We start from the raw sequence: 25,076 nt of genomic DNA on the forward strand, positions 1-25,076 counted from the left end.
TATCGTCTGCCTCTACTAATCCCCATACTCCAATCACTTTGAAAATCCATGATTGGTTACATACGCTATACAAGCAGCGGCACGGTGGTTAGTACTGCTGCCTCACAGCTCCAGGGTCCTGGGTTCAATTCCAGTCTTGGGTGACTGTGTGGAGTTTGCACTTTCTCCCCGTGTCTGTGTGGGTTTCCTCTGGATACTCCGGTTTCCTCTCTCAGTCCAAAAATGTGCAGTTTAGGTGGATTGGCCATGTAAAATTGCCCCTTAGTGTCCAAAACGTTAGGTGGGGGTCACAGGATTATGAGGATAGGGTGGAGACGTAGGCTTTAAGTAGGGTGCTCTTTCCAAGGGCCGGTGCAGACTCAATGGGCCGAATGGTCTCCTTCTGCACTGTAAATTCTATGATTCTATAGCAAACAATTTTGCAAAAAGAAAATCATTCATATTTGGTGGGGATACACTGCAGTGATGGTTTAAGAGTGCAACGTTCCTTCCCTTTTCTACCCACCCTTTGTGAAGATAGTGACTGACCCAGGGGTACATTTCCACTGATGTCAACAGCCCTCAGTAGTCTACACCAGCGGCCACTCTTTCTGGGCGAGTCCATCCTTCATTGGCAAGTTGTGGTGGCCAGATGGCATCAGTGGAGTCAACCCCAATTTTTCCCTCAAATAGTATTTATACTTGTGCACATTCCACCGGGTGTCACTGGCTAGTCAAAAGATCAAGAATCATAACCAACACTCCCCCTTTCTAGCCTGGAGGCATTCAGGCTTGTTGTAGTCTGGCATTGTGTGACATGTAATGTAGGACGGCACGGTGACACAGTGGTTAGCACTGCTGCCTCACTGCGGCAGGAACCCGGGTTCGATTGCGGCCTTGGGTGACTATCTGTGTGAAGTTTGCACATTCTCCCCCTGTCTGCATGGCTTTCCTCCGAGTGCTCCAGTTTGCTCCCACAGTTCAAAGATGTGCAGGTTAGGTGGAATTACAGGGTTACGGGATAAGACAGTGGTGAGCGGGCCTAGATAGAGTGGTGACCTTTCATAGGGTCAGTGCAGACTCAATGGGCTGAATGGCGTCCATCTGCACTGTAGGGATTCTATGGATTGTTTCATTTCCATAAGCAAAGATAAATATGGTGGTGCATATAATAAGCATTATCATGGTGATCTGGTGTGCTGAGCAAGCATCTGCAGACATCAGGTAAGGACAGGACTGGGCTTGAATGTAATAAAGTGAAACAAAATAATTGAATTTGAATGTTCAGGAGTAGTAGGAACAACAAATGAATTTTGCACCTGGGACTGAGTGACTTATATTCTAACCAGAACAAAGAATTTGTTCTGTGGGCATCAGAGCGAGAACTCCTTAAATACTAAAATATCAGCATTATTACTTATGACATATCCAATCAATTAATCAGTCAGAACTAAGTAAATCCCTAACCCACCTGTTAATTCCCTCCTCACCTTTAATAAGCAGAGTTATTTGCGACTAAGTGCCGTGGTAGGCTGCTCCAGAGTTCCCCTCCGAATGTCCTGGTGAGTGGGTGGCTAATTTGTCCACCCATCGTCAGCTGACGAATGCAAAAGTCTCTGCACCATATTCAAACACCAGTCCAGCCCACTCAACTCACTCTCTCCAGCGCATCCGTCTTCACCAGACCGTACCGGATGTCGGCAACCCAGAGGGAAAAGCCTCAACAAGACGTCTGTTCCTCATTTCAACCAACCTTCCCTCAAGCCCATTATCCGCGAGGCCCCCATGCTCTGTATGGACATTTACACACATCTGGAAACTTCACGCATCCTCTTCCAGTAAACGATGTGGCATTCCTTCGACCCCCCCGCTGTTTGTAAGCAGCCTTGTCAAGAGTCCAGTTTCCCTCCCCTCAGTCTTCCATCTGTCTTCCATTGTTCATCTTCTTTCTCCACCTCCTTGCTCCTCTACCTGCCATCGTGAGCCTTCATCATCTGCAACCCCCCCCCCCCCCCCACCTCCTTGCACAGCCCTCCTTTCACATTGCCCCTCCTCGTCTTTGTCAGTGCAGTCCACCCTCTGCCACGGCCTCACCTCGAACTTTGGGCATTTGTTGCGGTGTCTGCATGAGTCCCACAGCACTGCTGTCCAGGCAAATGCTGGTGTGTGGCACACAGGGGGAAGGAGGCCTCTGTACTTCCCATCCCCAGGCACAGTACTGATCTTACTCAGTGACACAGGAGGGTCCACCACCCCAGGAGTTTTGTGTCTAGTGCATCGGCAGCAGTGCAGCACTATGGCAGAAAGGCTTTGTTGCATTCACCTCTAAGTCTCTTGCGAACAAGAGGGTCACCTTGTACACGCCACTCTTTAGCAATCTGATTTTGGACCACCATAATTTCCCACTGGTGTGACGCAAGATAAGAAGGCCTAATGGGATACCGGCAGCTTACTGTTCTACTGAATTGTAATATAATTCTAATATGTTGTGATATAATTTTTTAATAATAATCAACACAGACCAGAGCAAAAGAATGTAAAAAATCACAAGCAAATATGGAAGTTTTTTTAAAAAATACATAATTAACTTTTTAAAATCTTTTTCCAATTAAGGGGCAATTTAGAATGGCCAATCCACCTATCCTGCACATCTTTGGGGTTTTGGAGTGAGACATACGCACACGGGGAGAATGTGCAAACTCCACACAAACGCGGGCCAGGATCGAACATGGGTCATCGGCGCTTCCTAACCACTGCGCCACCGTGCTGCCCTGTAATTAACTTAAATACTAAAACTAACCTAAACCCCATAACAGCTGACGGTGACTAGATCCTTAAAAATGGATATAAATGGTTGCCATTTTAGGTAAACTCTCCACCCCCTAATGGTGAATTTGACTTTCTCCAAGTGTAGAAATAACATTAAATCCCTAAATCCCCCAATCAAGCAGAGGCACTGGGTAGAGAAGGAGACCTCCAACCCAGCAATATTCGCCTCCGGGCTATCAGTGAGGCAATGGCGACCACATCCGCCTCTGCCCCAGACTAAATACCGGCGAATCTGAACTCCAAACATGCCCACCAGCAGACATGGATCTAAATCCCCTTGGGAGTATCTCTGACATGGTATTAAAAAGGAAGCCCAGAAGCCTACAAATTTGGGCAGGACCAGAACATACGCATGTGGCTAGCCGGGCCAACAAGACAGCGATCACACTTATCCTCAATATTTGGGGAAAATCCACTCACCCTTGCCCTCGTCAAGTGTGTCCTGTGGAACACCTTAAACTGAATTAGGCTCAGCCAAGCACATGAGGACGCGGAGTTGACTGCAAACCTCACGAGTAAGAATAGAGCCCAATTCACTTTCCCATTTCACCCTCACACCACTTAACGGAGCGGAATCCAATGAAATAATATGGCCATTTGGTCCAAATTGGAACCCGAGCTGGGGACAGAATCCTCTTCATCAAGGAAGAAGGTGGCGCCAAAGGAAATGATAGAAAAGCTTAATTTGAGAAGTCGTGAACTTGAAAATACTGAAAAGGGCTGGAGTTGGGCAACTGGAATTTATCAGCTAACTCCCTAAAACTTGCAAACCTCCCCTCCACAAACAGGTCCCCAAAACGCTTCACTTCCCAAGATTTAAATGTTGGGTCCATATCAGAAGGTAGGAAATGGTGATGGTTGGAAATAAGGGATAATGAAGTCAGGGAAGGCAGCTTAAAATGCTGTCTAAACTGTTTCCAAATTCTAAGAGAGGAGACCATCACTGTGTTTGAGGAAATTCTAGCCAGGGAAAAGGGCAATGGTGCAGTGACTATGGTAAGAAGAGTGGAAGTAGTGCAGGAGCGAGCCTCCATTTGTCCACAAATATATCCACAACAAAATTTTTTGGATGTTAGCGGCCCAGTAACAAAACAATAAAGAGCAGCGTTTTTTTAAACTTTTTTTCCGGGCACCCATTTTTATCAACTGCCCAACCTTCGGGACCCAACCCGGCCAATCTACGGCGGCCGACCTTCGCGACCCACCATTTTCTCTTACCTTGTTTGCTGCTGACAAAATGGAGGAATCGCAATCGCGCCCAAAGCCCGTGATGTCAATGTTTGGAGGGTGTGACCTGCTCTCTGCCTCCCTTCAGGCAGGAAGATAGCATAAATGTTTTTTTTTTATTTTCTGCGTCTCCGATTGCGCAAATTCCCGGGCAACAGCCACAGCGGCCGGCTTTTTTTTACAAGTTTGGGGGGGGGGGGGCGTTCGTTATTTGATAAAACTGAAAATGTTTTCATCCTCCAGAAATTGGAGGTTCACCACATTTCACATAAACATTACAATTAAAAATGGGAAAAAAAAGACACTTAAAAATCAATTAATTGATAAAGCTTCCAAATACGACCTGCAGTCACTTTCTTTTGGAATGTTTAAAAATCAAGTTTTAAAAAGTTGACATCTCTTGTCAAGGTACAGCTGCGGTGAAACCATTGTTGGATCACTCACCATTCTTGGAGTAAGAGACTTCCACTTCATCAGCATCAAAGTTCAGTAAGCAACCAATCACATCATTCTCCCCAAACTTTTTGCAGCCGGCTTTTAACAATGCCGGCTGCGAACGGCCTTCAAAAAGGCTGGGACCAGATTTTTTTTAATGCTTTTTTATATGTTCGTGACCATTTTGAAGGCCACTTGCAGCCGGCATTATTAAAAGCCAACTGCTGAGGCTGTTGTGCGCGGATCTGCACAATTGGGAGCGCCGTGACGGACGGCTCCCCAACCCTCCTGCGACCCACTCACGGGTCGCGGCCCTGACTTTGACAATGCCTGGACTAGAGGACCTCAGCGCTAGAGAGAGCGGTTCTATTGCCAGGGCGAACAAGAGTGGGCAGCCCTGTCTAGTCCCCTATTCTAGGGAAAATAACCACAGTACAAAGCCAGTATGAACACTGGCTGTAGGGACATTATATAACAGACAAATCTAGGAAACAATTCTCCCGAGAATCTCAATTAAATACTCCCATTCCACGCTGTTAAATGCCTTTTCAGCATCAAGAGATACTATCACCTCAGGTTCGGGAATTGGGGAGGGGGAAAGAAAACATTTCACAGGCTATGTATAAGTCGGCCTTTCGCAAAGCCTGTTTGATCCTCTGAAATTAAATTTGGGAGGTGGAGGGCAGCACGGTGACACAGTGGTTAGCATTGCTGCCTCACGGCGCAGAAGTCCCACGTTCGATCCCGGCTCTGGGTCACTGTCCGTGTGGAGTTTGCACATTCTCCCCGTGTTTGCGTGGGTTTCACCCCCACATCCCAAAGATTTGCATGGTAGGTAGATTGGCCACGCTAAATTGCCCCTTAATTGGAAAAAATGAATTGGGTACACTAATTTTTTTTTTAGAAACCAAATTTGGGAGGTGGGCGACACGGTGATGCAGTGGTTAGCCCTGCAGCCTCACGGCGCCGAGGTCCTTGGTTCGATCCCGGCCCCGGTCACTGTCCGTGTGGAGTTTGCACCTTCTCCCTGTGTCTGCGTGGATGTTATCCCCACAACCCAAAAAAATGTGCAGGTAGGTGGATCGGTCACGCCAAATTGTCCCTTAATTGGGAAAAAAGGATTGAGTATTCTAAATTTTAAAAAAATATTTGGGAGGCAAGGCTCCACCCAAAGCGCAAGCACGTTAACGTTAAAATACTAGTGAGAGACTCGGCCGTTAGTGTAGTGAATGGATAGAAAGAAGCCGACTCCGCCATCTTACATCCCGGCGAGTCCCAAGAGGCCTCAGGCTCCGTTGACAAGTTTCCGTTCAAAACTTTCTTAGCTCTGTTTTTTCTGGGCACTTCAGCAAAGACAGAATTCTACATCAATATCTTTCATGCGTTTCCAAGGAATAAACAACCCATGGCACCAAGAAAAAGGGCAAAAAGATCAATTCTCCAGCGGGAGCCACCCCAGGCCCGTCTTCCCCTTGCATCGTGCCCATAGAAATCTCATAATAAGCATTCATAAAATGCAAATGACATTCACGTCATCAGCCACTGGGAGAACCGACCTGCCAATATCCCGAGAATACCATCATGGCTGGGATGAGAGAATTCTGTCCCATATTTCAACCACGTATTCAGCCATCTTTCCTAACTCCTCTATGAATTACCCTGGGTGTCTTCCATGTTAAAGGACGAAATAAATGCAACCAATTGTTGTTGAATTTAGCACATTACATAGTTTTATTTGATTAGACCCACATAATAAAATGTTAACTACGATTTACCACATGTAGCCATAGCATCTCCCAGCCCCTCACAGTTTCTATACAACTAAGTTTCTACCTAAAGTCCTGTGCGTCTCAAAATAATTCCTATGCTGAATATGCCTCGATTGAGGGTGCTTCAAACAGACTCCGAATTTCATGAGCTATTGCCTACGTGATTTGTTTTGGGAAAAAATCCTGAACTCAATTTAGCAAAGCGTAAAATCAACAAAAATAAGGACTGACTCAGCCTGAAGGTAAACTTTATGGCCGCTATTCTCCCCCCCCCTCCCCACGACGGGTGGGAGAATCGCCGGGAGGCGGCGTGAATCCCGTCCCACCGCTCCGATGCCGGCTGCCAAATTCTCTGGCACCGGGGATCGCGCCATGCCGTTCGGGGGCCGTTGGCAGTGCCCCCCCCCGGCGATTCTCCGGGCGCCGATGGGCCGAGCGGCTGCCCGTTTTACACAAGGTCTGTACCGGCGGGACCTGGCTCTGAGGGCGGCCTGTGGAGTCCTTGGGGGGGTACGGGGGGGATCCAGCCCCCGGGGGGGGGGGGGGGGGGGGGGGGGGGGGGGAGGGGGCACGGTGGCCTGGCCCGCGATCGGGGCCCACCGATCTGCGGGTGGGCCTGTGCCATGGGGGCACTCTTTCCCTCCATGCCGGCCTGTGTAAAACTCCGCCATGGCCGGCGCGGAGATGAAACCCCCTGCGCATGCGCAGGAATCACGGCAGCGGTTCTGGGAACACGCCGGCACTCCTGAGCATGCGCCAATTCACGCCGGCCGCCCTACGGCGCCGGTTGACACGGCGCCAATCACTCCAGCGCCGGCCTAGCCCCCAAAGGCGCGGAGGATTCCGCACCTTACGGGCGACCCGACGCCGGAGTGGTTCACGGCACTCTTTGGCGCCAGTACGGCCCGCCCGCCGGATACCGGAGAATCCCGCCCCTGGTGTTGTAAGACTTCTTACTGTGCTCACCCCAGTCCAATGTAGGCATCTCCACATAACACAGATTGAGGACCACCGTTTTATTTTTAAAAAGTTGCAATATTTTGCATACGAAGGTGAAAGGGCAGATTTTCAGGTTACATTGCTTGGTGGCATGGTTGGGGTTGGGGGGCCTGTGGTGATGGTCAGAATGTTTGTGGTGATTCATGCATTACACAAACTAGGCCAACCAAAGTCTGGCAGTATCTTTTTTTATTCACTGGTTGTGGGTGCCACTGGCTGGGCCAGCATTTACTGCCCATCTTCCATTTCCCTTGCTTGCTCGTCCATCTACCAGGGCATTCTTAAGAGTCACGTGGTCAGGCCAGGTCAGGGCGGCAGATTTCTATCCCTCGTGGACATTAGTGAACCGGATGAGGTTTTGCAACAATCGATTATAGTTTAATGAATGGTCATCATTAGATTTTGATTGATTTCATCTGCTGTGGTGGGATTTGAAACTGGCTCCCCAGAGCATTAACCCAGGATTACTAGTCCTGTGACAATTCCACTACACCACCGCCTCCCCAGATGGTACCAAACTAGCAACCCAATAGTCAGACTGGATTGCTGAATTTATTAATGTCATATTACCAGGAAAAAATACCACAAAGATGCTAGATTAGCGAGAAACTCAACTGGACCACTTGTATCTTTTAACAATGAGAGTTTGGTGATACATTTGGCTCCAGGTCCACACTATGCAGTTGACTATTAATACCCTCTGAAGTGGCCCAGCAAGCCTCTCAGCTGCAAACAAATCACTACAAAGTTCAAAAGTGAAGGAAAAAATTAGGCTGACTGTCAATGACCCATCCATTGCATCATTATTACTGAGTCAATAAGTTTGAATTCCCTAACACTGATTTCAGCAGTCCAAAGAGAAAGTCAACCATCTTGTCACGTCAACTCAGAATGGGCAATGTGTAAACTTCCCAGTGCCAGCCACATTCCAAAAACAATTACAAAAAATTATTTTAAGAATAAGCACTGTTTTTGTTCACTGCAAATTAGGTACCTAATATGCGATCTGTGACATTGGCACAATTCAAGCTTACACAGTCTAACTTCTTGAACCATCCAGTTTCTAACCTTTTCCACCAATATTATAGCAACTTCTTCTGATATCCTAAAGGGGATATCAATGTTATCAATGGGGATAGGTTCACAGGTGTCAGGAAACGCACCCAGGTGCAGGTTCTTCAGCACACACTGGGTCTTATGAATATAGATGGCCAGTGTACTGGGTCAAGCCCAATTCTATACTCATCCAACATCTCTAGATCCATGGGATTAGCAGTCAGGAAAAATAACCCTGGCTATTTCCTTCTCCTCTTCAATACAAAGGCAATGGTCCAATTGCAGAACACTGCTGGCACCCTAGTTACAAGCAGCTAGCTCAGCATTGGCTGGGGAATAAAAATAAACAGCAGGAAAAGCCACTTGCTGAATAACTGGCTGAGCTATCAGATGGACCCATGTTTCTGCTACCCCTGGCCCTGGACGTTAGCCCTTTATATTATGAAACACATGCTTTGCTTGAAAATTGGTACTGCTCTTGATTTCATCAAGCATTACAGAAATTGTTAAAGATTTCATTCCATCAGAGCAATATAAATACGGAATTAATCATCTTTCAATTGCATCACTGTGATTTAATCTGGAGCAGAATGAGCTGAGCTACTTTGCACTTTGTTATTTTAAAGCGATTCATATCTTTTTGGAATTGTGACAGTCCTACCCATTAATGTGAACTGTATTCTAGGCTTTGAAAGGAACATCGCGTTATAAAGCATTTAAATAGTTGATTTTCAACAAGGTCTACAATTTTTATAAATTATCCCTAGCTGATGATGACGACTCTTGAGCTACATACAGAAAACAGTGATGTAAAAAGGGTCAATGTCAGCACGCTCTTACAATATTGGGCTTGGAGTCCCAGGGAGCACACCCACAAGCCAATAGTATTTAGTATGCTTATTTATGCTTGCCAATCACATGATTATTTTAGTGGTAAATCTATCCCTACTGACTCCTACTGTTGGTTAGCAGAGGTACGGTAATGCTGCAAGTGATACAATTTAAACCTAATCACATCTGCTGATTGCTGTGTATAAACAAGAATAATACAAAACTCAACCTTTGCTCAAATATGTGCTGCTGCAGATCCAAAATCTCAAATTTAATTGGACAGTATCCATAGTGAACCAGCTTCCTTAAAACAAGTCTTCTATCTTCTATCTTCTACGGGGCAGCACGGTGGTTCAGTGGTTAGCACTGCTGCCTCCTGGCACCAAGGACCCAGGTTCGATCCTGGCCCCCAGTCACTGTCCATGTGGAGTGCGCACACTCTCCCCGTGTCTGTGTGGGTCTCACCCGCATAACCAAAGAAGTGCAGGGTAGGTGGATTGGCCATGCTAAATTGCCCCCTAATTGCGAAAAAGAAATCTGTGCTCAGCGCAGCTCCAAGCAACTTCCAACAAAAAAAGCCAGAGAACAGGAGAAAAAGAAAAAGGCCAATTTATCTGGTCAAAGGCATTTTCAGAAGGCAGCACGGTGGTGCAGTTGTTAGCACTGCTGCCTCACAGCGCCAAGGACTCGGGTTCTATTCCCAGCCTTGGGTCACTGTCCATGTGGAGTTTGCACTCTCTCCCCGTTTCTGTGTGAGTCTCACCCAACAACCCAAAGATGTGCAGGGTAGGTGGATTGGTCATGCTATAATTGCCCCTTAATTGAGGGAAACAAATTAAACAGCTACGTTCCACAAATTGGCACCTTAATAAATATAAGGTAAAGTCGTCATAGTCCCAGAGGGCCATAGCATTATGCAGGACCATTTTACATAGAACATAATACAGTACAGCACAGTACAGGCCCTTCGGCCCACGATGTTGTGCCGACCATTTATACTAATCTAAGATCAACCTAACCTACACCCCTTCAATTTACTGCTGTCCAGGTGCCTGTCCAAGAGTCACTTAAATGTCCCTAATGACTCTGACTCCACCACCTCTGCTGGCAGTGCATTCCACGCACCCACCACTCTCTGTGTAAAGAACCTACCTCTGACATCTCCCCTATACCTTCCTCCAATCACCTTAAAATTATGTCCCCTCAGCCATTTCCACCCTGGGGAAAAGTCTCTTGCTATCCACTCTATCCATGCCTCTCATCACCTTGTAGACCTCTATCAAGCCACCTCTCTTCCTTCTTCGCTCCAGTGAGAAAAGCCCTAGCTCCCTCAACCTTTCTTCATAAGACATGCCCTCCAGTCCAGGCAGCATCCTCTGCACCCTCTCCAAAGCACCACATCCTTCCTACAATGAGGCGACCAGAACAGGACACAATATTCCAAGTGTGAGCAAAACCTCACAGCTCTTAAACTCAATCCCCCTGTTTATGAAAGCCAACACACCATACGCATTCTTAACAACCCTATCAACCTGGGTGGCACCTTTGAGGGATCTATGAACATGGATCCCAAGATCCCTCTGTTCCTCCACACTCCCAAGAATCCTGCCTTTAACCCTGTATTCAGCATTCAAATTCGAAATGCTTCCAAAATGAATCACTTCACATTTATCTAGGTTAAACTCCATCTGCCACTTCTCAGCCCAGCTCTGCATCCTGTCGATGTCCTGTTGTAACCTGCACAGCCCTCGACACTATCAGCAACTCCACCAACCTTCATGTCATCAGCAAACTTACTAACCCACCCTTCGACTTCCTCATCCAAGTCATTTATAAAAACCACAAAGAACAGAGGTCCCAGAACAGATCCCTGCGGGACACCGACCTCCAGGCGGAATACTTTCCATCCACTACCACTCGCTGTCTTCTTTCGGCCAGCCAATTCTGTATCCAGACAGCCGAATTTCCCTGTATCCCATGCCCCCTAACTTTCTGAATCAGCCTACCATGGGGAACCTTATCAAATGCCTTACTGTTACACTTGTTAATAGAGAAGGCCATTGTTTGAGGAAAAAACTTTTAACTGTCCAAAATTTCCTGAAATATTTCAAAATAATAAAGGTACCGATGATTTTTAATGCAAAATATTTATCCCAACAAAGGATATTCATCTCTAACTGTTTCATGCTGCTAACGCCGTTATGAGCACACTCCTTTTTTACAAGTTGGTTTGAGTCATACCAGGCACAAAGGAAAATGGTTGTGGCGGTTGGAGGTCAATTATTTCAGCTCCAGGACATCACTGCAGAAATTCGTCAGGGTCGTGTCCTAGGCCCAACCATCATCAGCTGCTTCATCAATGACTTCCCTTCGATCAGAAGGTCAGAAGTGGGGATGCTCGCAGCTGACTCTGCCCAATGTTCAGCACCATTTGCAACTCCTCAGATACTGAAACAGTTCATGTCCAAGTGCAGCAAGACCTGAATAATATCCAGGCTTAGGATGACAAATGGCAAGTAATATTCTCGCCACACAAGTGCCAGGCAATGACCATCTCTAACAAGAGAGGATCTAAACATCGCCCCTAAGCATTCAATGGAATTATCAATGCTGAATCCCCCATTATCAACATTAGGGATTGCCATTCAGCACAAACTGAACTGGACTAGCCATATAAATACCGTGACTACAAGAGGAGGTCAGAGGCTAGGAATCCAGCAGCGAGTAACTCACATCCTGACCCTCCATCCCCTCCAAAGCTTGTCAACAATCTGCAAGGCATAAGTCAGTAGTGTAATGGAATACTCTCCACTTGCCTGGATGAGTGCAGCCCCAACAACACTCAGAAAACTCGACACCACCCAGGACAAAGCAGCCACTTGATTGCTACCCCTTCCACAAACATTCAACCCTTCCACCACCAAGGAACAGTGGCAACCATCTACAAGATGCATTGCAGTAACTCACCAAAGTTCCTTAGGCAGCACCTTCCAAACCCACGACCACTACTACCTAGAAGGACAAGAACAGCAGATATCTGGGAACATCACCACTTCGAGGTGCCCCTCCAAGTCACTCCCCACCTTGACTTGGAAATATATCGCCGTTCCTTCACTGTCACTGGGTCAAAAACACTAGAAGCCCCTCCCTGTCTGCAGTGTGGGCATACCTACACGTTAGGGACTACAGCAACTCACCACCACCTTCTGAAGGGCAACTAGAGATGGGCAATAAATGCTGGCCGAGCTAACGATGCCCACACCCCATAAAATTAATTTTTAAAATCAGCAAATGTTGTCTATTTCCATCTCCGTAACATCATTCAACTCTGCCCCTGCCTCAATTCATCCGCAGTTGAAGCTACCATGCCTGTATTTGTAACCTCGCAACTTCACTTTTCCAATGCCACTTCTGGTTGGCTTCTCACTGCGACCCTCCGTAAACTTCAGGTCATGCATATATCTACTGTCCATATGCTAACCCGCACCAAATCTGTCCATCCATCATCCCTATGCTCACTGACCTGCTTTAGCTCCCGGTTAAGAAATTTTAAAATTCTCATCCTTGGTTTTCAAATCTCTGCGGGGCTCCGCTCCTTGCTGCCTCTCTCATCCCCTCCAGCCACAAAACACTCCAGTTTCTGCACTTCACTAACTTGGGGCTCTTGGCCATCCTCATTATTAATCCCTGGTGGTTACGCCTTCAGATATAAAGGCCCTCGGCAGTGAAATTCCCATCCTTGAATTTCTCTCTCCTCCTTAAAAAGTTTTTTGACAATGCTTTTGATGATTTGCCTAATATCTCCCTATGTAGCTAGGTGCTAAATGTTGCAGTTCAGCGATCCTGTGAACTGCCTGGTGACATCTTATTACATTAAAGGTGCTATATAAATACAAGTTGTTGGCATCCTGAGGTTGTGAAAAGTGCTGAGTAAATGCAAATCTTGCTTTTCTTTTTGATTATCAATCTGATGAAACTTTGTCAAGACCAACAATACTCCTGCTGAGCTCAAATGTTACCGACAATCTTTTTAAAAAAAATTATTTGATAAATATGCATGTTGCAACAGCGAATGCAAAACATTAATTTTTTTCGTACAGTGTATTAACTCAGTCGTTCTCGTGCCCTGCTTAATGACTCCGTGCTCGCACCAGCGTCAAATTTTCAGAAGAGACATCACAACAACATATTCCTGGTAGATTATTTTCCATAAATAAACAAAGCCTCTTGCATTACATGTGGTTTGAAATGAAGAAGCGGAGACAGAACTGTTTTTCAGTCAAGAGCTCAAGCAACTTATTTATTACATAGCTATGTTTATTGCTTAAACTGTACCTGAAGAACACTGCAAAACGTATTTTCTTTCTGCAATAAATATTAAATACAACTGTGCAAATGCTCCCATTGAAGAACAACACATTGGGGTAATGAAAATTCATTGCTTCCAAAAAACTATTGAAATACTGAGTTGGCAGCCAAAATGGATCTTGCCCAGAATAGTTTTCGATGTGCATTTACTCTTCATTGATTCCACTGTCTCCCCATCCCCCACCCTCACATTCTAAGCCTGGTGAGGGAAATCAAGGACTCTCTTGCCCAAAACATGTCGGATGATGGGCTAATTTAAACTTTTATTTCTGAAATCAAGTTTTTTTTAGATGCACAAGAACCATGATCCAATGGAAAACAGATCAGGCTCAAGGGGCTGAATGGCCTTTGAGATCTGGTGCTTTGAACTATGCAGCAAATCTGCCAGGTTTAACCTTGCAATCTTTTATGCCTCAAAATAATAATAATAATCTTTATTAGTGTCACAAGTAGGCATACATTAACACGGCAATGAAGCTACTGTGAAAATTCACGGTCGCCATTCTCCTGCGCTTGCTCAGGTACACGGAGGGAGAATTCAGGACTTGTGGGAGAAAACCGGAGAGAAAGTGCAGACTCTGCACAGACAGTGACCCAAACCGGGAATCGAACCTAGGACCCTGGTGCTGTGAGGCAACAGTGCTAACCACTGTGCTACCGTGCCGCTGCCCATCAATTGCTGAAATTATCCCCTGGTTTTTCCAGCAAGCTTGCACAAATGACAATCTGATAATGACAAGATAATCTGGGGGGAATTTTGGGGCAGGGGAATCAATGAAGTGCAAATGTGCATCTGAAAACTATTCTGGACAAGATCCATTTTGGCTGCCTACTCAGTATTTCTCTGGTACCCCTATACAGTGACTACACTTCAAAAGTACTTTTTGAAAACAAATTTAGAGTATCCAATTCGTTTTTTACCAATTAAGGAACAATTCAGCTTGGCCAATCCACCTACCCTGCACATCTTTGGGGTTGAGACCCTTGCAAACATAGGGAGAATGTGCAAACTCCACATGGACAGTGACCCGGGGCCGGGATCGAACCCTGGTCCTCAGCGCCGTGAGGCTAACTTCTGCACCACCTGCCACCCATTTCAAAAGTATTTCACTGGCTGTAAAGTGCTTTGGGATGTCCTCAGGTCATGAAAGTTGCTATATAAATGCAAGTCTTTCTTTCACAGAGTAATATTACCCATGATGCCATCTAGCCTATACTCAGCAAGTGCTATATCTCATCCAAATTTCGAGAAGAGTTCAAGGGTTCATTCAGTTTGGAAAGTCCCCGTAGTAACAACATGAGAGGGTCATGCACATCATTGGTCTTTCAGAGTTCACGTTCTTAACATTGCAAGTTCCTACCAATAAACCCTTTGATTTTCTTATTGAAAGTGATATCACTCACTGAATGTCCAAATTGGGAATGACCAGTTGCAAAGAGTCCTTCGTACGAGTGCCAGATATTCTGGGATTTAGCACACTATTCATCCTCAGGAATTTTGCCTTCCCTGAGGGAGATTGTCAAGTGCACTTGGGGTGACACAGCATCATCCTTACTGCCATGGATAATGATTGCACTAATAGTTCCAAAAACAACAATGGCTGAGAATCAGTAGGTGACACATGCTTCCTCTAGAATCATCATTGAAATGACTATTGGGATTCTAACATCCTTTCATTTTTTTAAATAAATTTAGAGTACCCAATTATTTTTTTTCCAGTTAAGGGGCAATTTAGTGTGGCCAATCCACCGAACCTGCACATCTTTGGGTTGTTGGGGTGAGGCGCACGCAGACATGGGGAGAATGTGCAAACTCCACAGGGACAGTGACCCAGGGCCGGGATTCGAACCCGGGTCCTCAGCCGCACTAACATTCTTTCATGATCACTGACATCCATTGAATGATGTTCTAGCACAGAGTCAGTGTTTGCAAAGGACAGAAGAGAAAACTCCAAAAATACAAAACAAAACATCAGCAATTGTGCTGAGATCAGAAATACAAAATATGTTCTACATTGAATCTTAACTAATTGGGCTCCTGTTAAGATGATGAACTGGGATAGGCTCAGGCTAAATTTTGCCGCGAATGGACAGAAAGGCTATATGTTATTTGTCACCATTGAAACGAAGAGAGCTGGATGTCCAAGAACTGAGAGAAAATATCATAAACTAGCTATGTTATCTGAATTTGGGAGACCATTAAAGCTTTCATCACACTAGCAGGTACTATACATAATATATCTAGACAATTAAACAGAAAAAGGTGGCATCCTAACCCTCACAAATCAGTTTTCCCTTGGTTCGACAGCAAGACTATAGAAAGAAGCTGGGCATGGCAACTAAGATCCTCTTTGAACCAGACAGCAAGCTATGGCCTGAGCAGGTATGCCGAAGCTGCTTTTTCAGCCTCTCAGGATATCTTCAGACCAGTTTGTTGCACTCTCAGGCCTCCTTGTACGAGTGCAAGGCTGTGCAAGGGGCCTGCACTGTGTGTATGAACATACCATACAGCTTGCCAAATTAGTGTGCCCCGAGACCTGGTCAGACGGAGCACATTTCAGATGTACTGCACCTGGCCAGTGTTAAGAGGGGAAAAGAATATGAGGACTGGGTTAATGCATTTGAGAACCCACAGCATTGATCAACAAGGCCAATACCAGTTCTCAGAAATCCAAGCTGTAAGGATTTACTGAAGAAGTCATATCTGTTTTCAGCAGAAAACAAAGAGGCTTTCAGGAGACCTAATAGTTTTCAACATTTATGAACGGGTTTGCTGAAGCTGATGATTTGTTTACAACGAGTGGATTCAAAACTTGGGGGATGTAAATTTGAAATTCTGAGTTAATCGGGACTTCAGGCAGAATTAATTTGCACTTGAGAGCGTCAAATATATGGAATATGTCACTAGACTAGGTGACTGAATTCCATAAAATAAATGAACTCCACCAAAGGTAGGTTTCTGGAGAAAGACATGATTAAAAGGGGCACAAAAGCAAAAATGAGTGACAGCAATGTTATCATACAGACACTTAACAGAAGTCAAATTCTTCTGCAGTATTTTAACAGATACATTACTCAGGTTAACACCTCCATTAAAATAGGGGAAAGAGGAACTTGATAATAAACATTTGCATCATAACATTGTGGAGAAGGCAGGAAAATGTTTGAGAAGGCAGGTTGAAAGCCACTACCAATGTGAAGGCTTACTGGACCAGCTGTCCTTTTCCTAAAAATGCTTATGAATAGGCCAACTAATTTGGAGCAATGCCACGATTTGTGAATTTCTACACTTACAAGCTATACCACATTTATTGAATTTTGCAATGGCAATGAAAATGCAGGTCACTGAACTTATTTGAATAATATCAAATCACTTTCTGCAGAAGGCACTAACTAGCCTTTAGTAATGAAGCTAGGCTTCCTGATCTGCATGTCTTGGGAGTAAGACTCAAAGCTGCAAAATGTATTCACCCATTGAGACATCATGACAATTTTACAGTCACAAAACTTCTATTGTGACGATGATTTGAATTTACATTGTGTCTTTCATAAAATAAAACTTCCAATAGTTGCTTCACAGCAGCAACATCAGATACAATGTGAAATGGAGTCACACAAGGAGAAACGAGATCATATCACTAAAAGCTTGATCAAAGATGGATTATGGAATGTCCTAAAAGGGGGGGGGGGGGGGGCATGGAGAGAAAGAGAGAGAGAGGGGTGCAGCACAGAGACGTTTAAGATGGTAATTTGAGAGCTTATGGCCTAGACAGCTGAAAGCACCGCAGCCAACAGAGGGGTGATGCAAATTGGGGATGAATACGAGGGCGGAATTGGAAGCACGCAGTGTTCATGGAGAGTTGGAGAAGGTTACAGAGATAGGGAGGAGGGAGGGCCAAGGCTGTGAGGGATTTGAACACACGGATGTGGATTTTTAATTTGTGGTGTTGCTGGACTGGGAAACTATGGCAGCAACCCACGTATGGGAGATATTAGATCAGATGATGAAAGATTGCTCAAAGAAGTCAGGATTTGATGGGAGTCTTTGAGGAGGAGAGAAAAGTAGAGAGGGATGAAGCCAAAGAGGGATTTGAAAACGAGAATCAGAATTTTAAAATCAAGATATTGCTGAATGGGAGCCAATGAACACATGGGATGATAGGAAAACAAGATTTACACACCCAGTTGTAAAACTGGCAGCTGGGCAGCACGGTGGCGCAGTGGGTTAGCCCTGTTGCCTCAGGGCGCCGAGGTCCCAGGTTCGATTCCGGCTCTGGGTCACTGTCTGTGTGGAGTTTGCACATTCTCCCTGTGTTTGCGTGGGTTTCGCCCCCACAACCCAAAGATGTGCAGGCTAAGTGGATTGGCTATGCTAAATTGCCCCTTAATTGGAAAAAATGAATTGGGTACTCTAAATTCATAAAGAAAAAATGGGCAGCTGGGATTTTCTGCCAGTATTGCAACCACAAAATGTTAACCTCCATTATAATAAATAGTCCTTTATGTGTCATAGTTCAAATTGAAAATCTACATTGGTGACCCAATTATTTTGGACTAAACAACATAGTGTAAAAACAAAATCTATCAATAAGACTACTTACACCATCTATATTTTACACATAATGTACTAAAAACATCCTCAAAAATGGGCATGTTTAGATCAATGTTTAGTTACAGTACTAAAGATTTTCAGTAACTCTGTAACTACCGTAGGCAGCACGGGTAGCACAGTAGTTAGCACGGTTGCTTCACAGCGCCAGGGTCCAAGGTTTGATTCCCAGCTGGGGTCACTGTCTGTGTGGAGTCTGCACGTTCTCCCTGTGTCTGCGTGGGTTTCCTCTGGGTGCTCCAGTTTCCTCCCAGTCCAAAGATGTGCAGGTTAGGTGGATTGGCCATGCTAAATTGCCCTTAGTGTCCCAAAAAAGTTAGGTGGGATTACTGCGTGACGGGGATGGGGTGGAGGTGTGGGGCTTAAGTAGGGTGCTCTTTCCAAGGGACGGTGCAGACACGATGGGCCAAATGGCCTCCTTCTACACTTTAAATTCTATGATATCTATGATAACCATTACACAAATTTTTTACATCACATGTCACCTAACATGATTTTCCATACAGCAGCCAAAAGAGCTCGTTGAGCTACCAAGCTGATCCTTTAGCCACCACAATTGTTTTTCCACGTATTTTGCCGAGTCTTCACCCCTAAATCTTTCTTGCTGCATATGCCTAGATGGATGGAGATCTTGTGACCCAGTGGGTAGCACCCTGTCTCTGAGCCAGAAGCTTTGTGTTCATTTCCCACCCCAGCACTCGATGGCCATGAAAGGAATGCTCATTATGCAGCCAAAACAAAGTTGAGCATAAACCTGCAAAAATCCTTCCAACACACCAATGGCAGCTGGTCAGAATGGGAGAAGGGCGGCACAGTGGCACAGTAGTTCGCACTACTGCCTCATGGCACCGGGAACTGGCCCGGGGATCACTGTTCGTGTGGAGTTTGCACATTCTCCCCGTGTCTGCTTGGGTATTACCCTCACAACCCAAAGATGTGCAGGGTAGGTGGATTGGCCACGCTAAATTTCCCCTTAATTGGGGAAAAAAAGAATTGGGTACTTTAAAAAAAAATTTTAAAGTCAATTTCAAAGTGGTAAGAGTAGGAGAGACTTTTGGTCAGCCACACTTGATGCGGAGAGGCGCCCCTCAAGCTATAAGCCTCTGGCGACAGGAACAGATGGAAGTTTGCCTTAGTGCACCACTAGATACGGGAAGAGAATTTAAATGCTTCTATGGGCACTATTAGCCCTCTGGTTGCTTTTTAGATTAAAAAATAAATAAAAATTTAAAGTACCCAATTCTTTTTTCCCAATTAAGGGGCAGTTTAGCGTAACCAATCTGCCTCTCCTGCACATTTTTGGGTTGTGGGAGTGAAAGCCAGGCAGACACAAGAAGAATGTGCAAACTGCACACGGACAGTGACCCAGGGTCAGTATTGAACGCAGTATCTGCGCCATGAGGCAGCAGTGCTAACCACAGCGCCACCGAGCTACCCAAACCTCTGTTAGCTTGACGCAGAATGATAAAGGGGAGGAAGGTGGCCATTCAGCACATCAAGTAATGACAGTAGAGCAAAACAACCTGTGCTATTCCGTGCTGTATCCCTTGGCTGCACAGTGGTAAACACTGTTGCTTCACAGCGCCAGGAACCTGGTTTTGATTCCACCTAGGGTCACTGTCTGTGTGGTGTCTGCACGGGTTTCCTCCGGGTGCTCCGGTTTCCTCCCACTAGTCCTGAAAAATGTGCTGTTAGGTAATTTGGACATTCTGAATTCTCCCTCAGTGCACCTGAACAGGCATCGGAGTGTGGCAACTAGGGGATTTTCACAGTAACTTCATTGCAGTGTTAATGTAAGCCTACTTGTGACACTAATAAATAGTATTTTTAAAATAAATTTAGAGCACCCAATTCATTTTTTCCAATTAAGGGGCAATTTAGCGTGACCAATCCACCGATCTTGTACATCATTGGGTTGTGGGGGCGAAACCCATTCAAACACGGGGAGAATGTGCAAACCACACGGACAGTGACCCAGAGCTGGGATCGAACCTGGGACCTCGGCGCCGTGAGATAGCTGTGCTAACCACTGCACCACCGTGCTGCACAAATATTATTAGCGCTGCAACTTTATTTCTCTCAATTGTCGATCCAATTTCTTTGGAACCATTCATTTTCTCCACTTCTCCACCCTCGTAGGTAGCGAGTTTCAAGTCAAAACTACCTGCTGCACAAAAGAGACCCTTCCTCACATTCCTTCATCTTTCCCAAAACCTTAAATCTATGTTGTCCTAGTTCTTACACTATAAAATAACAGCTTTTCTTTGTTCACTTTATCTAAACCTGTCATAAGCATAGAATCCCTACAGTGCATTTGGCCCATAGATTCGGCACTGACCCTCTGAAAGAGCATCCTATCGAGGCCCACTCCCCCACCCTATCCCCGCAACCCCACCTAACCTGCACATCTTTGGTCTGTAAGAGGAAACTGACGCATCTAGTGGAAACCACGCAGACAAGGGCAGCAACAGTGGGTAGCACTGTTGCTTCACAGCTCCAGGGTCCCAGTTTAATTCCTGGCTTGAGTCTGCACCTTCTCCGTGTCTGCGTGGGGTTCCTCCCACAAGCCCCGAAAGACGTGCTGTTAGGTAAATTGGATATTCTGAATTATCCCTCTGTGTACCCGAAAAGGCAATGGAATGTGGCGACTAAGGGCTTTTCACAGTAACTTCATTGCAGTGTTAATGTAAGCCTACTTGTGACAATAAAGATTTTTTTTAAAAGACAAGGGGAAAGCGTGCAAACTCCAATCACCCATGTCCGTAATTGATCCCGGGTCCCTGGCGCTGTGATGCAGCAGTGCTACCCGCTGTGCCGCACTATAACCTTGAACATCTCCATCAAATCTCCCCTCAATCTTCTTTGCTCCAAGGAGAACAACCTCAGATTATCAAACAGAGCCTCGTGGTTAAATTCTTCACCCGTGGAATCATTCTGATAAATATAGAAACATAGAAAAATAGAAGCAGGAGTAGGTCATTTGGCTTTTCGAGCCTGCTCCACCATTCATTATGATCATCCAACTCAGCAATCTGTGTGTGTGTGTCCCCCCCCCCCGCAATATCCTTCGATCCCCTTCGACACGAGCTAACTCCTTCTTGAAAACACACTATGTTTTGGTCTCGACTGCTTCCTATGGTAACAAATTCCACAGGCTCACCACTCTCTGGGTGAAGAAATTTCTCCTCATCTCGGTCCCAATTGGTTTAGACTGTGGCCTCCTCTGCACCCTCGCAAGGATCTTCAGATTCCTCCTAGCTCAAAGGGATATTTTTCAGACACGGCCTAGAATCTCTACGTGATTTTAAGTACATGGTTTCTATCTGCCTGCAACTTTGGTACAAAGATGGCAAGATCAACTGTTTGGCCTTGACAGGCATCCTAGCCAAGGCAAGTCCTGTTCTCATCAGATGTCAACAGACAGGTATTTTCCAGCTGAGGTCACTAAGTAGCATTCCGGAATGGGAATCCTGGCTGACTGTTTCCACTCTCAAACCCAGAGGCATTGAGGGTAACCATCCTGATCTAAACTGTTGAGAGCCACTAACTCACCACAGCTCAGCAACTGAACGGGATCCTTCCCATTCTGTAGGATTTGGTCACAGGTGATGTAAAATGTTTTTTTTTAACCAACCTAGTATAAATAGAACATCTTCAAAACCATCTTTATACACGCAATGTAAAACTGCCAACGGGAGGTGGATTTCAGCCAATCTCGAGTGAAAATAAAAACAAAATTTCATAACAAAAGTATTATTGACCATATTCATGGGATTGTTGCAATTTCAAACTTTTATTTCCAAATTTGTAAGACTGGGGAAAACAGTTAAGTGATGTAACTATGTCATCATGGTGCAATAGCTGTGGAAATAAGGTTCACGGTTTATTGTTTCTGTGAATACTATTTATAAAAGCTCTTTGCTTCAACTATTCACAACCTAAAAATTGCAACATGGTTTGGTCGGAAATAAATTGAAAATACATTTAAAATGTGTGCACACATTCAATTAAGCTGCATAAAATGTACTGTACATTGACACCAAGTTTACCAAATGGCAAACAGCAAATATGGAGAATAAACACACTTTTAATAACACAATATTGTGTGTGAACAGACTCCATTATATGTGGTTTCCCTACTATAAAACACTGAATCAGTGTGCTTCCCCTCCCCCAACACATTGCTGAGGCAATCCACGCCATCTGCATGGCGAATATTTCAAATTTTACACTTTTCCCAGGGTTTGACCAAAAGCTCTGGGCATCAAAATAATCATTCGTGCATTGAAACGATCCACACTTAAATACACAGAAATGGTAGCCATACCTATCCGTGACCTAGTTTCACGAAAGAAGCAATTGTTATCATTATGTATACAATGTGTCATGTGTAAAATCAATACATTATAACCTCTTGTGCTTTTCAGCATTCGTCCGCAATTGTATCAGCGACCACATGCGCATATATTTCATTCATTTCACTCAAAGAACTTGCTTTTATGGAAAACAAATGGTAGTTAACCATGAAAGATCAACTCGTTGAGCCGCTACTTCAACCTATATTTTTTTCTCCTAATGAACACTACGCTGCTTGATGTTAAGGATCCCTGAATGACAGTAATTAATATTCCCAAGTCACAGAAAGTGCCATTTAGAAGCAAGCCCCATCTCCAAACTGTAAGCACCCCTCCCCCACCAAACCAGAACTATTTCAGTTTAACTGCTCTTTTAAAAAGTCAGAACAAATAATATAACCCAAGTAACATCTTGGAAAGTTGTTTAGATCAATGCTGTGTCTATATATAAACATCTTACCTGAAACAATGCTGTTTTTAAACAAAACCCAGAGCTTGTTTTCACTTCCACAAACAACGAAAAGCTCCAAACTACTTTTTTGTGTTTTTTTTAATATATATTTTTTGAAGGGTTAAAAGAAGCCTTTTTCACGTATTACTCATCACCAGGCTGTCTCTCTCTTCTGTAGCCCGTCAATGTGCGCCTCGGAAAGGCCTATAATTGAAAGAATATCAACTATAGTTTGCATGTATGTCTTGATCCAAAGCTAATGACACCGAAACGATGTGGTGGCGAATGGAAATGAGGAGGGAGGGAAATAGAGAGAGAGAGAGAGAGAGGGTGAGGAGACGGTGGGGGAGGGGAGAGAGGTAAAAGTTGATCGCGGAATGGCGTCAGAAACTGCTGCTGCTGCTGCTTTCTAAAACATTCATTTCCCAGAGTCTGAGTGAGTGTGAGACAGAGAGAGAGAGAGAGGGATAGAGGGGGATAGAGGGGGGGGAGCAGCAGCAGTAGCGGAGAAGGAGGCCGCGCGCACAGGCACCCAGAGAGTGAAGCTCAGTCAGGGATCCCCCCCCACACACACACACACACTCCCTCCTCCCCCCCCCCCCCCCACACACACACACTCCCTCCTCCCCCCCCAGACACCCTCCCCCCCCCCCCCCAGACACCCTCCCCCCCCCCCACACACACACTCCCTCCTCCCCCCCAGACACCCTCCCCCCCACACACACACCCTCCTCCCCCCCCCACACACACACACACACACTCCCTCCTCCCCCCACCCCACACACCCTCCTCCCCCACCCCACACACCCTCCTCCCCCCCCACACACACCCTCCTCCCACCCCACACACACCCTCCTCCCCCCACACCCTCCTCCCCCCCCCACACACACCCTCCTCCCCCCCCACACACACCCTCCTCCCCCCTCCACACACACCCTCCTCCCCCCCCACACACACCCTCCTCCCCCCCCCACACACACCCTCCTCCCCCCCCACACACACCCTCCTCCCCCCCCCCCACACACACCCTCCTCCCCCCCCCCCCACACACACCCTCCTCCCCCCCCACACACACCCTCCTCCCCCCCCCACACACACCCTCCTCCCCCCCCACACACCTCCTCCCCCCCACACACACCCTCCTCCCCCCCACACACACCCTCCTCCCCCCCCCACACACACCCTCCCCCCCCCCCACACACACCCCCCCACACACACCCTCCTCCCCCCCCACACACCCTCCTCCCCCCCCCACACACACCCTCCTCCCCCCCCACACACACCCTCCTCCCCCCCCCCACACACACCCTCCTCCCCCCCCCACACACACCCTCCTCCCCCCCCCACACACACCCTCCTCCCCCCCCACACACACCCTCCTCCCCCCCCCACACACACCCTCCTCCCCCCCCCACACACACCCTCCTCCCCCCCCACACACACCCTCCTCCCCCCCCCACACACCCTCCTCCCCCCCCCACACACCCTCCTCCCCCCCAGACCCACCACACACACTCCCTCCTCCTCCCCCCCAGACCCCCCCCCCACACACACACACACTCTCTCCTCCCCCCCAGACCCCCCCACACACACACTCCCTCCTCCTCCCCCCCCAGACCCTCCCCCCACACACACACACACTCCCTCCTCCCCCCCAGACCCCCCCACACACACACTCCCTCCTCCCCCCCCACCCCACACACACACACTCCCTCCTCCCCCCCCACCCCACACCACACACACACACACCCTCCTCCCCCCCCCCCACCCCACACACACACACACCCTCCTCCCCCCCACCTCACACACACACACACCCTCCTCCCCCCCACCCACACACACACACCCCCTCCTCCCCCCCACCCCACACACACACACCCTCCTCCCCCCCCACCCCACACACACACCCTCCTCCCCCCCCACCCCACACACACACCCTCCTCCCCCCCCCCACCCCACCCCACACACACACACACTCCCTCCTCCTCCCCCAGACCCCCCCCCACACACACTCCCTCCTCCCCCCCACCCCACACACACACACTCCCTCCTCCCCCCCCACCCCACACCACACACCACACACACACACACCCTCCTCCCCCCCCCCCCACCCCACACACACACACACCCTCCTCCCCCCCACCTCACACACACACACACCCTCCTCC

The 25,076-nt window shown here is 46.8% G+C and overlaps 1 protein-coding gene across 5 annotated transcripts in view; it reads right to left on the bottom strand.

Moving 5' to 3' along the window:
- Nucleotides 1-23,399, bottom strand: part of LOC140391985 (F-box-like/WD repeat-containing protein TBL1X) — a 424,525-nt gene extending 401,126 nt beyond the window's left edge. For all 5 annotated transcript variants that reach the window (XM_072477106.1, XM_072477097.1, XM_072477098.1 and 2 more), the window contains exon 1: nucleotides 22,918-23,399. The gene's annotated coding sequence lies outside the window, so the exon portion shown is untranslated. The remainder of the gene's footprint in view (nucleotides 1-22,917) is intronic.
- Nucleotides 23,400-25,076: the final 1,677 nt, after the last annotated feature.

This window comes from Scyliorhinus torazame, chromosome 15 (assembly GCF_047496885.1).
Source record: "Scyliorhinus torazame isolate Kashiwa2021f chromosome 15, sScyTor2.1, whole genome shotgun sequence".
Lineage (NCBI taxonomy): Eukaryota > Metazoa > Chordata > Chondrichthyes > Carcharhiniformes > Scyliorhinidae > Scyliorhinus > Scyliorhinus torazame.